At 35.4% G+C, this 16910-nt stretch overlaps 2 long non-coding RNA genes across 3 annotated transcripts; one reads left to right on the top strand and one right to left on the bottom strand.

Moving 5' to 3' along the window:
- Window positions 1-10859: 10859 nt before the first annotated feature.
- On the top strand, window positions 10860-11460 carry LOC127839018 (uncharacterized). 2 transcript variants are annotated; one of them, XR_008030111.1, is made up of 2 exons: window positions 10860-10978; window positions 11269-11460. It is a non-coding gene; the product is annotated as an uncharacterized LOC127839018 (long non-coding RNA). The 2 variants fall into 2 exon arrangements; XR_008030109.1 differs by lacking the exon at window positions 10860-10978 and adding an exon at window positions 11008-11123.
- Window positions 11461-12007: 547 nt separating this feature from the next.
- LOC127839013 (uncharacterized) lies at window positions 12008-13283 on the bottom strand. Its single transcript, XR_008030104.1, has 3 exons — window positions 13199-13283; window positions 12617-12739; window positions 12008-12234 (listed from the first exon to the last, which is right to left on the bottom strand). It is a non-coding gene; the product is annotated as an uncharacterized LOC127839013 (long non-coding RNA).
- Window positions 13284-16910: the final 3627 nt, after the last annotated feature.

Genomic DNA, 16910 nt, shown 5'->3' with positions numbered 1-16910 from the left:
CAGGGGATGGGTTAATTATGCAGACTGCTTATTTTCAAATGCGTATAATCAAAGTATTATCCGAAAAAATCAGGATTTTACTTTTCACGGAAAGTTACGAAAATTCTAGCAACAAATAAACATTTCTCGTGTATTTCGTGTACAGATGAAAATCATGCAAAAATTAGACTTCATGCAAAACGTAACGTCATTCTTCCGCGGGGAAAGCGTGGCCTCAAATATTTGATTGCTGAATAAAAACTTCGTAACGCAGAGGTCGCTTATATTGCTAATATTATTGTATACAGCTTCACATGGGGTCGGCGTGTATTCGGTTGCCTGAGCACTGATTGGCTGATGCGCTTACCAAGAAGACTTTGATTGAGAGCTGGAAAAATCAATATTGGCCACTCGCTGAGAAATTCATTGAAAACAGTAGCTCTTGTGCGGAGTTAACGGTCTGAATAACCCCATTTACTGTTGACATTTGAACGTGTTGTGTATTAGAAAATAGCGTACATACATACCGATTATCGGACGTCCAAGGGACTTTCACCATTTGCATAATGGACGTTCGACTGCCAATTTCGGGCGTAATTTACGCCCGGACGTCCACTAACGGAATCGCTGTTGAACGATACCTTAAGCCACTAAGGCCTAAGCGTATTATAAGGGCTAAACAATACGAGGGCTATATTCATCAAAACATTGTGTGTAACTTTGTGAACAATAACTCCCAGTGTTTTGAAACTATTCCATCCAAAACTGTTCTTTTTAAAAATTCATTCTTTGTAAAAACTGTGATTGACTGGAATAAACTTAGTGATGACATTGTGAACTCTTCAACAATTTACATTTTCAAAGACAGTGTATTAAAACAGCAATAGTGCAGCTATCGCGCACTCCACCATCGTCGAGTAAAAGCCAGAATTGGTTTCTTCAACGTACCCATCCAGATCCAGAACTTAAGCAAACTATTTTGAATGAGAAGTTTCTTAAATGTATCGGTAAAATTTAAGCATGTTTATCACATGTTTATTTCTTTAGTATTAAGCGTTTATGCAGTGTGCATTCCGGTTTCATAAATATATTAAATACTTCTTAAATTCCATAAAGATAATGGAAATCCTCTGATCAGAGAAGTTTGGTACAATTTTAAATTTTGAGTTGTTTCCCTTGTACTGATATTACTGGTATACCTTACTTCTATTTGCAGCTGTAAAATATTGAAACCAATCTCTGAATAATTTTATTATATCATGAACAGTGCTCCAGCACGAATTTGAAAAGGGCAATGGGGGGGGGGCAATTTTGTCAAAAGGGCTCTTTTGTGCGCGGTATTTTGTCAAAAGGGCACTTTAGCACGGTTTTTTGTCAAAAGGGTACTTTTGAGCGCCCTGTCGTATCCGGAATGCTCCCTGTTGCACATTAACTTTTATATTATTAATAATTGTTAGAATATATTATTTCCATTTTTATGTAACCATGCAAATAAATGTCTTAATTGAGGAATAAATTAATAATGAAAGTGTTATAAGGGATTTATAAATTATGAAATATTTCTAAAAAAACTCCTTCCATTAAGGCCTAGCTGGAGCACTGATGAAGTTTCGGCAATCTATATCCCGATCATACTAGACTATTTAATATACCCTTTGTCTTTTCTAAAAATAGTAGCATAGGTTTCAACTCAAATTCCTATGGTGTTTATATATTATCACAGGCAGACCAGTATTTTTTATGCCCCTTCGTCATAGAAGAAGGGGATATATTGTTTTTGGCCTGTCTGTCTGTCATTGTGTGTGTCTGTCTTTCTGTGTGTCTGTCTTTCTGTGTGTCTGTCCCAAAACTTAAACCTAGGTTAACTTTTTGGTCATAACTTTTGCAATATTGATCACAGCAACTTGATATTTGGCATGCATGTGTATCTCATGGAGCTGAACATTTGACATTGTGAAAGGTCAAGGTTATCCTTCAAGGTCAAAGGTAAAAAAAAAAAATATAAAAAAATGCAAAGCGGCGCAGTAGGGGGCATTGTGCCTCTGACAAACACATCTCTTGTTTAACCACGGGGCTGGGTCCCTTTGGATTGGTAAAAATCGCGTTGTTTTGACTTAAATTGGGAAAAAAGTGTTGTTGTTTATGGGCTAACAAATAATTTAAAATTGAGAATTAAAGTCATTTCAATAAATTTTAACTGAGGTTCAACGAATAGAGCTTGATGGGAGAAGAACTCCATGTTGAGATTTTTAAAAAAACTTTATACTTTTTTCGATTGGAAATGGAATACTGGACCCAATTTTGACCAAAAAAAGAACAAAAAAAAACATTGCAGACAATTGATTTGCTCACACATAATACTAGTATGCTAACTTTGTTCAAAATTATTATTATTTGTGTATTATAAACTGGTGTGGGAGAGTAGGTTCTTCCTTTCTCGTGTTTGAATTACAATTGGGAGAAGTATTTGAACTTTAGTAAGCTTATTTGTAATTATTTACTTAACAGAAATAATAGCAAGTTCTGTCACAGAATCTTATTTTATTTTGTCCCGGATTTTGTATACCGTCTAGCTTTACTATTTGACCCTAATATATTGACTGATTATATACCTGTCTGATCGAATGTAGCATTATTTGTATACATTATATTTTGATGCTTGAATATTGGCTTTTGCGGTAATTTGCTTCATTTACATATTATATAAAAAGTGGTAACAATGGAACATGTATAGTCAAATATAGTACTATGATGTGTGTGATGTTAATGGAGACTAAATGTAGAGGTAAATATTACTCTTAGAGGGATTGGCAAGAATGTTAAATACTGAGAAACATGCTGATGATTATTCATTGTATAACCCTTGTTCTTCTTGAGTTCTTCTTTGTAAAGCCAAAATCCATAAAAAAAATAAATATGTCTCACGTATGTCTATAAAATCAAGTTCAATCAACCTAATACATCATAACAAACAGAATACAATGTCATGTTACCATCGACATCAATTTGCGTGTCTTTTTGAGAAATGCTCAAAACAAAAAATTAATAAGAAACGGTTATCAAACCGAAAGCGGAAGTTTTTAATTGACAATTCAATCTATCTTACTGTGGTTCCAAAGATTGTCGCTGTATAACAATAGGATAGTTGATGTATAACTTTCGCATATTTTCAAATTCTGAATACTCAGCATTGTCCATTGCAAATACTTACACATTTTCATGAATTTTTGACGTGTTTGAAACTTGGATTAATATCATTATTATGCGAGCACAACATATCACCTAAGGTGTTTTAATTTGCAAATAAGAGATATATATTTATGGTCTTTTTGTGTTTACCAGTATTTATGTCAGAAAATTGTTTATGTGGTTCATACTATCGATTAAAGTGCAGCCTGAATTCAAGGCGACGAGTCTACATAAAAAAAGCCTTAATCAGTTGCAACTCTCAGTGATCCGGAGGGTCAAATGCTGGGAGTTGGATTATTGCAACTATGTACAACCCTTGATAGTGATCTACGTTAATTGAAGTGAAATAACAAAAAAACAATGATTCTTATAATAGATAATTAATTAACGTAACAAATATTAAATAAATCTTTGTTCACAAAATCTGGTCATTGTGTTTGCTGCAAAATACAACTAAATCATGGACACCCATTATAACCATGACATTATGTTTTTGTAGAGTGATGCATTCATTTCATTATTCGTTCCTTTGCAGTTCTAATTGATATTCAAGTAAGATGGCAGCATAATATCTTTTGTTTATTACATTTCTTAAGTGCTAGCCTGTAACAAAATTGCATGGCCTGGAACTTATTTTTTAAGTTAATATGTGTAAATTAGCCACAATATATTTCATAACATTTCTATGTCATTTATCATTTTCAACAACTAAAACATACATCTGGAGCAGTTACGCAAATATCCTCTGTCATACAAGTATATACAACCAATAAGAAACATCTTAAAGGTCATTGTATTCAAATATAAAAAGAATTATGGTGGAGATAATATTACAACATGTATGTAAAATTGCCTTTCTTAGCTTTTCTTGTCAGCAAAAATGTGTCAGTCCGACTAGTGTTTTCCGGTCAAAATTCACAATGTTATTATGAATCCAAGCCTATAAATACATATAAACAATTTTCAGCGATTATCTGATACATCTGTTAAGTGGTTAACTCTTATGTGTTTAATTTGGTTGTTATTGGATGTATGAACTAGGATGTACATAATAGCAATACCTATCTATCTATCCTGAACAGTCAACATTTAAGCATGCCTTTCCGTTTACAAGATGATTGCTTGACACTCCTCACCAGAGGTCCAGATAAGATGCGTATTTGCGTAAAATACGCATGAAAAAAAAGAAAATACGCATGGCTTAAAATTTTGTTGAGTAAAAAAACTCCTGGCTAAATTCGGATTACGTATCGTGTGCAATTTCAATGCGTATTAGCCGTTTATACATGAATATAAGTTGATGTAATCATGACTGGTTCCCGTCATTGTGTCCACACCAGTAAAAACGTAGTGACATCACCATCTATGTACAGAATGTGGTTCCCGACCTAATTTACTCCTCAGTCAGAACGGTATCATTTCATTTTGGCCCACGATAAAGGCTGATGTTGACACAACAGACTCTCTGCTGCATTGTTGAGAATCGATATACGCTAATGGTGAAAACATTTGACATCACATTCGAAAAAAACCCCGAATCGCCCAACTTCAAGCATATAAGTTTTGCTATCAGTTCATCTCTTGTGTGGCACTATGGAAAAACCTTTTTCCTTCAAGCACTGTTTAAATGGCAGCCGAAATACACATATATAATAAACAAGTTTTACGGATACCACCCGCTTACCATTCAGATAACGTGACTAAGCACATGTTTAAACTGTTAGATATATTAAAATCCGGTTTGCAATCAATGAATCCACTTGAATTATAATGTAATGCGAAAACTTGCTGCTTGCTTGTTTTTCATATGACCGTCACGATCTGTGCCGCTCTGACCGGCAGTCCCTGTCCCGAAAGCGCCTTTCTTTTTGTGACATGTTCAGCAGCATCTGCATGTGTTTGTGTTTTATTGTCATGTAAATAAAACAAAAATTAATGGCGAGCCAGTTATAAATGGTTGATCTCTATGAATTCGACATCGTCATTAGTAACACCAGAACAAATTGTACGCCCTATTATTGACAGTATATTAAATAAAACAAAAGTTATTGCTTTTTTGTTTACAAAACTGCTTGTAATAGCAAGTTAACACTACATGTACAATTTATTATTAATTCAGGTCCTTTGAACATAAATACTCCTTAAAATTATCGGATTTAGATTTTTACTCATCAATTAAAAAATTCGTGAGTGAAATACCGCTCAGCTGAAAAAATTATCTGGAGCTCTGCTCCTCACCAGTTGTTTTTTCCGTTGATCACAATAGTGACACCAAATTCTGTCTAGTGCTGACATTAACATAATTAAGAGAAGGCACAATCCTAAAATATTTTGTATGCCCCGGCATTGACTGATGTGGGAGGCAGAGCTCCAGATAATTTTTTCAGCGGAGGGGTATTTCACTCATGAATTAGGTGGGAGGTATATGGTGATTGACCCATCCGTCCATCTGTATAAGATTAACACAAAATGACATGTTTCATATAGCATTAATAATGTTTCCTACAAAGCTTTGATACTTGCATGGGTGATGTGCTTGAGCACTATCAACACACCAACTTCAACCCAGCATTTTTTTTGCCCAATAGGGAAAAGTACCGGTTCCAGCTCAATAGCTAAAAATGTGTGCGAAAACCCCTGAAATTGGGAAAATTTGCATCGTGAAGTTGTCGCATAATTAGTGTATTTCATGTATATTCCTTGTTCGGTGTAACTGAATACATAATATCTGTCTTCATGAAGAAATGCATAAATGGGCATCATATGTCATCCTCAAATTAGACGAGAAAAATGCACCAAGTGCACTAAGTTATTGCCCATGGCTGGGTTCACTAATTAGTTATGTCTATGGTAAGCACATGCAGCACTGTTAATTTGTGTATATTTTCATGTTAAATGACAGGTGAACTTTCATATATGCAGTTAAACAAACGTGGTCTCGCTTAATTATTGGCATATATATGCACAAGATATGTAAGTCACACATAAAGCCATCCCGTATCAGGTAATTCAACTCATGTTAAAGTCAGATCATCCAGACAGCCGTCACCCAATTTATTTGTCCATTATTGTATAAATTGGCATCTGCGTTGTATGAAGGGGAGTCCTAAGTTTGACAATCGAGTAGAAGAGTCACGCTTTCTGGACGTGGTGGCCATTTCGGCCACCGCGATATAAAATTGTACTTCATGAACATTAGAAACGTTGTGTTGTGTTAATAAGCAGAAATAAAACGCAAAGAAATCAGAAATGAACTTTGTTGGTTACTGTGTCTTTTCCACGAAAGATACGCAATTACGCTACAAAGTCTTCATATTGGGACATTGGTGTATATGAATTTTTGCTCCCACATACTTTAAAATTGATACCTAAGTGTTGTCAAGTTGTCAATACTATATTTACTTAGGTTCAAGCCATAGAGCTGCATAGGGAAGCTAATTAAATGTTGCATTTATTTATAAAAAAAAACAAAAAAAAACAACCTACAATTGGGATTTTTATGCTCCTCCAAAAGCATATAGTTGCTGCTTCGTCTGTCCGTGCGTTCTCACGAATGATACATTGTGCAACTTTTTTTATGCCTAGATAAACATTGTGTGTCTTAATTTCATTGTGCAACTAGTCGCACAATACATTTGCCCAAAGTTCGTCAAAATGTGTCTTGTGCAACTTTAAACCTATCTGGAGAATTCGCACAACGTTTTTGTCCAAAGTGTGTCCAAAGGATGTCCATGTAAAACTGTCTATGCGATGGACGAGACCGTAACTTTTATTTTTGCAAGTGTCTGTGAAAGTTTGAGCGTCTATATTTGAGGCAATCAGATGCCTGTTTATAAAAAAAGACAAGCCAATCAACACCAGGCTTTCTAATTGACGCATGCGCGTGCACCCGCGTTCTCCCGCGTGTTGGACATGTGGCTTTTATGTGCAGTGGGACTGTTGAACGTCCCAGAAACCATCATAACGGATAATGGATTTATATTTTATAGAACCATATGTGAGGTAAGTTTCGTATGTTTTCTTTCTATATGTATAATCCATTTAGATGTTTTCTTTTTGTGAATGACTTATGGCACCCAGTTTAAGAAATGAAAACAGGAATAAATAAGGTCATTTTGAAATCTGTTTAATTGGCCACACAGTGATCGGGAAATGCAATATTTAAATTTTGTCCAATTGTTTTTACATCCAATATTCCATAAGCACAACTAATTTTAAAAGAGTAAACGCACATTGCTTTCAGTAGTTGTTAATAATTTCACTTTTTTATTCACGCGCACCTGCTCGTCGTAAGCAACGTTAAAAAGACGCCGCAATTTTGTTTGTAAACAACTTTGCTGCAGCGATTGTTTTTTAAGGAAAAAAAGTAAAGCGGCGGTGTGGGGCGGCAGCCACCATAATGAGATTTTAACAAGGGCTGTTTGTAAAACATGCATGCCCCCCATATGGGCTGTCCGTTGTAGTGGCAGCCATTGTGTGAATACGATTTTTGTCACTGTGACTTTGACCTAGTGACCTGAAAATCAATAGGGGTCATCTGCAGGTCATGATCAATGTACCTATGAAGTGTCATGATCCTAGGCAAAAGCGTTCTTGAGTTATCATCCGAAAATCATTTTACTATTTCGGGTCACCGTGACCTTGACCTTTGACCTTGTGACCTCAAAATCACTAGGGATAATCTGCAAGTCATGATCAATCTACCTATGGAGTTTCATGATCCTAGGCGTATGCATTCTTGAGTTATCATCCGAAAACCATTTTACTATTTCGGGTCACCGTGACCTATACCTTTGACCTAGTGACCTCAAAATCAATAGGGGTCATCTGCGAGTCATGATCAATCTACCCATGAAGTTTCATGATCCTAGGCGTATGCGTTCTTGAGTTATCATCCGGAAACCATTTTACTATTTCGGGTCACCGTGACCTTGACCTTTGACCTAGTGACCTCAAAAATCAATAGGGGTCATCTGCAAGTCATGATCAATCTACCCATGAAGTTTTATGATCCTAGGCGTATGCGTTCTTGAGTTATCATTCAAAAACCATTTTACTATTTCTGGTCACCGTGACCTTGACCTTTGACCTAGTGACCTCAAAATCAATAGGGGTCATTTGCGAGTCATGATCAATGTACCTATGAAGTTTCATGATCCTAAGCCCAAGCGTTCTTGAGTTATCGTCTGACAACCACCTGGTGGACGGACCGACCGACAGCCCGACCGACAGACCGACCGACAGACCGACAGACTGACATGAGCAAAGCAATATACCCCCTCTTCTTCGAAGGGGGGCATAATTAGATTAGACAAACTGTAAATGCCGAACTGGTCAAACCCGATCGCCGAAGTGGCATTTAATTACGATGCCCAAGTAACCAGGTGCCGAAGAAACTAGATACCTGTCAATTGTAACCATTACCAGTGTGTCTTAAAATGGGGCTTTTCCAGGGAAACCATGTGTTTGCTGACTACATGTTTAAGTTTTACATCTTACAAGCAAATAAATGTGCATTGCTCAAGCAAAATACCTTGAGGAGATGCGCATGTTATTAGTGGGTTCTGGTTAGATGATTTATTTCGAGAGTTATGGCCCTTTGAAATTTTTAAGTTCCTAAACCATCCATCGTATTATTTTGTCCAAAGTTTCCCCCTCAAGACGTTTCCTTTTATCTGAATCTATATAGTGCAATATTGTGACAAATTATTTTTTTGGGAGCATCACCCGTCTCCGATGGTTTCTTGTTTTTATATTTATTGAAAACATCACATGGGATGTATGCTATAAAATCAATGTTTAATTAAGTAACAACCATACTAGTACAACAAGAGACCAGTTGCCTTTAGAAGTCACCATACATTAAGAGACCACCTGTGTTAAGAGACTGCTCAAAGATCAACCATTCGGTCTTTATAGGTCAGAATATATTTACATTTAAATGTTTACTGAATGCTCTTGAAAGTGTGAGGTTTGGAGCTCCTTATAACAGATTTAAAGGTTTGAATTTCTAAGGGGGTTACAGGTATACTGGTTGCAGGTTTTTGGTTAATGGCTGTCATTATTGTAGTTGGATTACTTGTCTTGAAAATCTCTCTTTTTTTTTTACAGTTATCAACTTAAAACTTCTAGTAAAAAAATGTAATTAAGAGGATTTGCAGCACAAGAACCATTACTATTGCTCCCCTATTTTAGAGGTATTGCCCTTTGTTCAGGTTTATAATTTAATTTTGTATATAGCATGTCTTGAACTTAAAGAGGTTATAACTTGAAAGATATGTATATTATAAGATAGTGGATGTGCAGTATACATGAACCATTACGTACATTTCTTTCAAGCCGGCTTAGTTGATATTTCTCACAACAATTTTGTTATCTCAACTGACCAGAGTTGATCAGTATTTGTCAGATACTTCGCAAAAATTGTGCCAAAAAATGCCAAACGCATCAAAAATACAAAACCTAATCACATACATAACGGAATCTTCAAGATTATTATTTACCTTTTAGGTAATTGCACGCTTTGGGTCATGTGAGCCCCAATTTCACATGATTTCCACTTCCGCGCTTTTCAAAATAAAAAAGAACTACAAAATAACACGGTTTCTCCATGGCAAATGGAGACAGGAAATCTGGACGAAACTGGATTCATTGTTGGGTGGTGTGAAAACACGCTTAGCGGTTCTACTGACCTATTGTGTAGACTGCGATGTTTCAACAAAAGGGATTAAAATGTGCGAAAGCGACTTTTTGCGGATAATGGAGCGTGTTTGTCAAAATTGTGGATATGATGCGTTTCCTTGTAGATTTATTAGATTCTACGCTGTATTATAGTGTGCAATCGATAATTCAATTAACCAGAATATGCCATATTTCCTAACTCTGAAAAATTAATGCTTTTAACGTTACTACTGAGTTTTGGAAAATAATTCTTAACTTTTCTAAATGACCTAAAAATGAATAATAATGGGTATTTTCATGCAAAAAATCAAAATAAACATACTTGCAACTTTATTTATACGAGTTCAACAGTGTCTATTCAGTATTATACAATAGTTTCAATAATGTCAACAAGGTATATGTATTCCATTTAATGACCTTGACCTTTCCGTGTCATTCCAATTATTTGCCATACAGACACACTTTGTCTTATGTTGAGCACAATTAGTATGGATATTATACAAATGTTATAAGATTAAGGCTATTCTGATAATTCATTTTGACAAAAAAAATCTGATATAATATAATATATATGGGAAGCGACGTGAGAAAATACGCGCTATGGTAAAAAATTTCGATTTTGAGTTTTATACTTTTTCAAGTAGTTCAATGATTTCTGATTACAACGGTATGTCTACTTTGTTAATGCGTTCAATATTGATATTGATATGAACGTTTATAAAATACGTTGTTAACGTATTTGCAAAGCGACATCGTAAAATTCTCCGCGATGTTAATCTTAACTGACGTTATTATGCCCCCCTTCGAAGAAGAGGGGGTATATTGCTTTGCTCATGTTGGTCGGTTGGTCGGTCGGTCGGTCGGTCCGTCCACTAGGTGGTTGTCGTATGATAACTCAAGAACGCTTGGGGCTAGGATCATGAAACTTCATAGGTACATTGATCATGACTCGCAGATGACCCCTATTGATTTTGAGGTCACTAGGTCAAAGGTCAAGGTCACGGTGACCTGAAATAGTAAAATGGTTTCCGGATGATAACTCAAGAACGCATACGCTTAGGATCATGAAACTTCATGGGTAGATTGATCATGACTCGCAGATGACCCCTATTGATTTTGAGGTCACTAGGTCAAAGATCAAGGTCACGGTGATCCGAAATAGTAAAATGGTTTCCGGATGATAACTCAAGAACGCATACGCCTAGGATCATGAAACTTCATGGGTAGATTGATCATGACTCGCAGATGACCCCTATCAATTTTGAGGTCACTAGGTCAAATGTCAAGGTCACGGTTACCCGAAATAGTAAAATGGTTTCTGGATGATAACTCAAGAACGCATACGCCTAGGATCATGAAACTTCATGGGTAGATTGATCATGACTCGCAGATGACCCCTATCAATTTTGAGGTCACTAGGTCAAAGGTCAAGGTCACGGTGACCCGAAATAGTAAAATGGTTTCCGGATGATAACTCAAGAACGCATACGCCTAGGATCATGAAACTTCATGGGTAGATTGATCATGACTCGCAGATGACCCCTATCAATTTTGAGGTCACTAGGTCAAAGGTCAAGGTCACGGTGACCCGAAATAGTAAAATGGTTTCCGGATGATAACTCAAGAACGCATACGCTTAGGATCATGAAACTTCATGGGTAGATTGATCATGACTCGCAGATGACCCCTATCAATTTTGAGGTCACTAGGTCAACCCCTGCGAAGATTATTAGAACTGTTCTATAACATTTCTAGAACTGTACTGGAACTAATGACTAGAAGTGTTCTGGAATCATCCTTAAAATGCTCTAGAACGATTTAGAACAGTTGTTGAACGTTAAATGAGAATAATTTCTAGAACAATTTGTTCTGAAACAGTTCTGAAGGTGTGTTCTAGAACAATTCTTGAACTATTGTTCTAGAACTATTCCAGAATTTTTCTTGAATAAATTTCCAGAACTGTTATAGAATTGTTCTAGAAAATTTTTCTCATTTAACGTTCAACAACTGTTCTAGAACAATTCTTGAACTATCGTTCTAGAACTATTCCAGAATTTTTCTTGAATAAATTTCCAGAACTGTTCTAGAATTGTTCTAGAATTTTTTTCTCATTTAACGTTCAACAACTGTTCCAGAATAATTCTAGAACATTTTCAGTATGATTACAGAACAGTTATAGCCGGTGTGTTCCAGTACAATTCTAGAAATGTTTAGAACAGTTTCGAAGGGTTGCTTCAAATAAGTCTGGAACAAATGTTCTAAAACAGTTCTGAAAATGTCCGTAAACAGTTCTTTTCAATCTCTTCGGAGGCATCTGATGGGATCAGGCTCTTCTGTGTACAAGCAACTTGTCACGAGGCTCTGTAGGTGTTTGAGCACTTTGCTCTGAAATCATTTAGATAACAAATGTAGTCACATCTTAAACTAAACAAGAAGTCTAAATGATCCAGCTGGACAGTATTACAAATATAGACATAACGTCTTTTTATTTAGTCAATATTGAGTGTACTTATTATCAAAGTATTCAAAGAAATTATTACACATTTGATCACAACATTAGTATTTTCAAATTGAGAATGCTTCAATACAGCAAACCTTGTAAGTAAACTGGTGATGGATAACACAATTTGACATTCAGCACCAACTTAAATACGAACGCAATATATTCAAGACACTGTTGCAGGTTTTTATGATTTGAACGCATTAAATACTGGATTTTATATATTTCTAAGGGATTAAAATAAAAAGTATTAGACAACCAACATACTACTGAGATTTTGCTTTGCAGCATTGTTCGTCAGGTCAATCTCTTCGGAGGCATCTGATGGGATCATGCTCCTCTTTACAGGCAACTTATCACGAGGCTCTGTTGGTGTTTGATCACTGAACTCTAAAATCATTTATGAAATGTGTTGAAAACCAAACTTGAGCATTGTGTCATGTGATCATGAATACTTTGTTTTAGTCCATCAAATTTCACATTTGGAAATTCTGGCTAGTCTGAGTAGTTACCCATACAAACAATTTGCTAATGTTATCGAACGTTTGTTCATCAGATTTTTTTTTCAAAAAAATTCACTCACCCCTGGCTAGTGAGTGAGTGTGAAATTGGATAACTGTGAACAATGTGTTCATGTTTCATTTATAACAGGGAAAAAATCATATATCTATAGGCAGTGTTGACCAACTGATAAAAAAATACTTAAAATAACACTTATTCAATGGAGGAAAATTGAATTTCTTGAGTCTCATTCAAGTGTCCAACTCACATTCATAAATATTAAAGCCTGTAATTTTGGACTGCCTGCCTGTCACTGAACTGTGAACATGCCTTGAAAATAATACCTACCTTGAGTTTTTTTCCTATCTTAAGTTGCCTCGAAAGCATGCTTAGGCGGTCGCTTTGCTTGCTTTAAGATAAACCTCATCATATGTAATCAACAGTATATACAAATTTTAATATTATTATTATGATAATATATTTATTTACAAGATTATTTTTCGTTATCCGAAAATATGATTGCCCGAACCTGTACTATTTACAACAAATTGTTTAACAATGATCAGGAAGACCCCTTAACTTGAATATTGATTTATTTCAATACTTTGTGTTTTTATCAACACACAGTGTTATAAACAGTAAATGAAATATACTTGCTCTACAGCGATTGAAATATGGACATTTTTTAGGGGACATTGTTAACCGAGACACCGCCTCGTCAAATAGGTCCGCGTTGAGCGAACTGAAATATCATTTTGCGGTATTCTCCGGCAGGACTTTATTAACATTAGTGACGAGGCGGGCTTAACGCTTTCAGTCATAAAAAAGTGTTCACCCCATTCAAGAACCTTTTAGATTGGTACCAAAAAGTTTGGCTATCAAACGAATTTACTTACGATGGATTTCACTGATCACCGCATCGTATGTTTGTTTTTGGTAAGTGGCTTTGATGAGATCTCCCTCCTGGTAGTGAGCAACATCTATTTTGGGTGCGACTACATTTTGTGGTTCGATAAAGCTCATAACGCGATTGAACAAGAAAAGAACGTCTGCCATTTAAAAAAAGCGCGCTTATATGCACCCGACTGTTTTTCGTTAATGCTGCTCCGCTGACATTCTACGTAAATAAAATAAAAAACCAGTCAGCTCTGTTTTGTGAATTTTGGCCAATGAAATTATCCATTACATTTGGGGTTAGGCTGGGTAGATTTTCAGAGACCCGTACGATGCTTTGGAATTTAATTTTCCAACTTAAAATTAATCCCTCCTTACTAAATTCATATCTTCATGTTAAGTAAAATGACACATCGAAAGGAAAACCATCTTCATGTATCGGAAAATGGTAAGTACCAGTGCTTGATATGTGATAAAGAATAATCAACCAGACAGAGAGTTCTTACGATGCTGTCCGGTAATCTTGCGCAGTTAAGGGTCAATTGGTTTAAAAACATGTTCTTTTATAAGTTGGCAACATAATATCTAAATTTATTATGAAAATTATAAGTTCAAGTGCTTATTAACACAAAAATATCTGATTAATTCAGTGAAGAATTGTCCGATTTGATTTCAAAACAAACATGACTCACCTCATTTTCAAACTATCACAGTGTCCGGTAATCTTGCGCACTTTGTATAATGACCTCGTTTAGGCAAAATTGTAGACATATGGTGTCCAATTATTGATAAAAAAACATTCCAGAAAAATATTTAAAAAATCAGTTTGCAAAACCATTGAAATTAAATGTGGATTTCTAGTGCAGTTTTTGTTCACTACAAATCAAAAAAAATATAATCACTAATAATAGTGGACAATTACAACAATGTAATAAAAAAGTACCGGTATGCGTGAAAAAAAATGCATAACAGGTTTGATACCACGATCATGCTTCCATAGTGTACAGAAAATATCAAAACTAGGCCATTACGCATGCGGAGATCATACCAAATTGGTTTGACAGAATGGCGGGAAATGATGACTATGTCGTCTGATGCGATATATTTTCATGGCAAAAATACCATAACTGATCGGATATTGTGCAATGGAATGCTTAATTACACGTTGGATTTATGAATTCTTAATTTAAAGTATGAAAACGCTAAAGACTGCAGGGAGTTTGTGATTCATTTTGAATTTTTCGTAAGAAGGCCAGTGTTTACGATGTATAGGGATGGCGCAGCCGGTGTATAAATGTAATGATCAAATTTAATTTTGCATGGAATACGTAACTTTTAAATCCGTTAATTCTTTAAAATGTGAAATTCCATCTTTCATCACTTAAAAGAAAACCATTCGTCGTCTGCGAGATTCGCAAATGCGAAGTGCGCAAGATTACCGGACGCGCAAGATTACCGGACTTAACTGTACACATCGAAACACGGGTTAAGTAAGTCAACGTGTATTGTGGGTCAAACACTATTCTTAATACAGCTGTTATTACAATTCATAAATGGTCCATTTGCTGAAGGGCGAGTATAAGGCAAATGGACGCATTTTTTTCTGTTTTATAACTGGTTATCATTTATTTAAACCACATAAACACCAATGCTTATTTTTTTGAAGATTACACTGCAAGTTAGGCAAGTGATTTCAGTATTTAACAATGCTCAATGTTTACATTGAAAGTCTCATTGCACGCAACTTCAGGCTGGGATTATAGACCTGTGATGCTCACTAAAATAACTTCTTGAGGCCCGGGAATAGTTTATTATGAGACTTTAATCTATCGATGACTACAAGAAGACGAGACTTGGCAAAACATTAAATAATCTAAAAATTTGTGAAATTAACATTAATAACATGCAAGAGTAAAATGGCATTGGTCACCTTTACACCCATGTATTCTGGAATGCCTGACTGAATAAGGTAAATTACTGAAATTTTAAGAAAAGCATATTTCTAAAACATCATTATAACAGAAGAAAACAGTTTGTTTACATAAAACGAAAAAACAAGTGTTATTTTGTCCAAATTATGTTGCCTTCCAGAAGTAGTTTCACACTTGGTAGTGTGGCTCACACATGAGGTAGAATGGCCGTGGTAACTACTTGGGAGGCAAAACAACTAGGGGAAAGGAAACTACTTGGGAGCAAAACAACCTGATACTGTGCAGAATTTAATTTTGTTTGAACATGTTGATTTTTGTAAACCACAATCATTTGCTTGTGAATTAAGTTTCTGTAATTATAAACCTGTTAATGAATTAAAGAGTTTATATTTGTTTCAAAATATACATTCATATGTCTTTTTTCCAGGTCCACTGAAGCGTGTGAAGAAACTGTATTTTGATGATGAAACACTTCCAGTGCCACATTCTACGCACTATTGGAGACAGACTACACAAATAAACTACACAAATATCTGAATAATGTTATGAAAAAGATGGATGAAATCCACCTATTACAGTTACCAGAAGCTCCTGTAGTTAGTCACCTAATTCCAGTTTAGTTCGTTGAGATTCTTGTGATGGTGAATGTTGAGGAACTCTGTGAAGTCCTAGTGTTTTAATTGACACAAGATTACATGCAAATTCAGAAGACACTAAGTATGCAGAATTCCGAACAGATACAGTAATTTTTTTTTTAAATAATGTGTAATTTGGTGACAAATTATAGTCAGTTATATACATGTATATGTATGTGTGTAGCAGAAGATTTTGTAAGGACTTAAAGGAGAAGTACTTTTTGGTATTTCAGGGATAATTTTCTCCAGTTCTCCATAAAAGCTTATGTTTGGATACTCATTAGGAGTGCCTCGTAACATTGTTTCTAGTGAGTACCCACATAATGTTTTAGGATTAGAAGTAAGACAAAGTATCCCAGACCTATCAACAAACACTCCTCCTTAACATTAGTCCTCTGTTTGTGTATGATATATATATATCTCATGATATGACAGCAATATCTTGCAGACACCACAGCAAGCAAAGTTTCAATGTGAAAATTGTTTTGAAATATAATTTGAAAGAAGTCAAATTATCATTGTCTGAACTAGTTTATTTTAAATATGTTGAACAATTGTAGGACAATTGTAGACTTTGGTTCTAGACCTGTTCTATATGTG

Source organism: Dreissena polymorpha, chromosome 7, assembly GCF_020536995.1.
Source record: "Dreissena polymorpha isolate Duluth1 chromosome 7, UMN_Dpol_1.0, whole genome shotgun sequence".
NCBI lineage: Eukaryota > Metazoa > Mollusca > Bivalvia > Myida > Dreissenidae > Dreissena > Dreissena polymorpha.
The sequence above is the reverse complement of the archived record's forward strand: the minus strand, read 5'-3'. Positions and strand labels throughout refer to the sequence as shown.